Below are 2,295 nucleotides of genomic sequence, written 5' to 3' on the forward strand. Positions count from 1 at the left end.
GAGAGAGAGAGAGTTGATTGGATGGTCATCCATGACCATCAGTTTTGCTGGTTGGCAAAACTGGATCCCTCTTATAGGAGAGTAAAACGTTCGAGGACAATCTCTATTTGTTGCGGTTCCTTTGTAGTATTTGTTATGTCCTTAAACGTTTCCTGCTCATCTACCTTATCTATAAACTTCATGTCACATTTGATCCTTACCCTGTTACAAAATTATGTGTAAACGAGTATAATACTTGCAAATATCTCATCCGTCCAATAAAGAAAGAATTTTTAAAAAAAAAAATCCAACTACAAAATAAATAAGTTTGGTGTAATCTTTGAACAATTGAACATGGGTTGGACCAGATTTTTGGGCATGAATCAAGAGTTCAAGACTCAAGTGTGCAACTAAATTGATTAATCAATTATTTCCCACACCAATATATATGTCTTTTTTGTCAAAGCCAACACCAATATTTTAACCTAATCACCTCCACCACTTCACTTCCTTGTCATTGTTGAAATAAATTTCCTAAACAAATAGCTCAAAGATTCCCAAAGTAGAATTTAGGCGAATATATCGAAGCCATTCATGTCGACCATTTCGAAGTTGACTATTTCGCTGTAAAAAATTGACCGGTACGGTTAAATCCCGAAATTATCCACTGTGAAATTCAAAAGATGGCGTCAAAACAAACTATCACGTGGGGAATATAATCTCTAAAACCCGACCCCACCACATCCAATCAACTATCTAATTTATCAAAATCAAAATGCTTAATCTTTCATTCACCAAAGTCCAAAGACCTTTAACAGCTGGATTACCATAATACCCTTAGACTAAGGGATTAAAATATTAATATTATCCGGTAATAATAATATTTATAATAATAAAAGATCGGAAAGTGAAAGCGACCTGGGGGACCATCACATCAAACCGAATTAAGAACAGAAAAGCCATTATTTTTTGTCCGGGTTTCAGTTAAGTTGGCAGTGACTGAATGTTAAAATCACCACCGCTGTCACCATAACCCGCAGCCACCAACTGGCCAATAGAAACGCGACGTTTGGGATTCGAGGTGGCGGGCTCCACCGGTCCTGTTAAGAATGGGGCCTACATTGAATACTATCTATCTTAATACTGGATTTAGGTGCAGTTTATGCTTATTAGATTTAAGGCCTATGGTAGAGCCATGATCCCATCACACACCAAACTTTGTTACATTGCTGTTTGATAGATTTGGACATATATTGTTTGCGGTGTGTATCAGTGAATTTTACGATCTTATCTAGAAGATTTTTTCTTTTTTCTTTTTTTTGAAATGATCTAGCAAGCTTCGGTGTTGATGTATCATAATATCAAGTTGATGGGACTCCTACAATTGCACAGAATCAATATATTATTTGATGGATTAAATATTTGTGACCCTTTATACTTTACATTTAAAAACAGATTTCTCTCTCATTTTTCAAATTTAACTAGTTTACCCTTAAACTTTCATGTCTCTAGTTTAATTGTAAAATGACTTCAAAGAATGTTTAAATACTTGAATCTACAATTGCATAGTCAGATAGTCGTATGTACTCATATAAGAAGCTGGTCTATCATTTTTTTAAGTAGACTTTAGCTGTTTGAAAATTCCAGAGTGAGAATGTTGGCTTTTATGCATTTCTTTTTCATAAAAAATTGAAAATACAACACATTAAGTGAAGTATGCTACTTTATCATTCAAAAATCAAGCAGGAACAGTTACATTCTTAGTTATAGCTTCTCCTAAATGTCTTCCATTAAATAACATCATACATGGTTTAGTTAAATCATCTCAGCAAAAATTTAATTTTACATGGAGTGGGGGTCAGTCGGGTGTTGTTTACCTAATTTTGGGTGTTGATAACGTAACCTTTCAATCACAATTTTCAGTTTCATGCCCTTTTGATAAAATTATGTAATGGTTTTCCAATGGGTAGGTCCTTAGCAATCAAGTGCAAAAGATTTGTACCTTGGAAATATTGAGATAAATGTCACACTTGAGCATGGGAGATAAAAATGTGAATTATAATATTTCCTTTCCTTTAATCTTTTGGATGGTGGGGTACATCTCCAAAAAGAACCCACCCAAATCTTTTTCTTCCTTTAATTGGTCCCATACAATTATGGAACCTAAATGACCACAACCCCCAATAGGAAAATAAAAAAAAGTAAAATTTCCTTCTTTTTGTTTTTGGGGTAGTTTCATTTCCAAAAGCAAAGGCCAAAGTGTCACACCAAGTCTCATTATTTTTTACTGCCTTTTTCCCTTTTGTGATAGGGTAT

This window comes from Fragaria vesca, linkage group LG4 (genome assembly GCF_000184155.1).
Source record: "Fragaria vesca subsp. vesca linkage group LG4, FraVesHawaii_1.0, whole genome shotgun sequence".
NCBI lineage: Eukaryota > Viridiplantae > Streptophyta > Magnoliopsida > Rosales > Rosaceae > Fragaria > Fragaria vesca.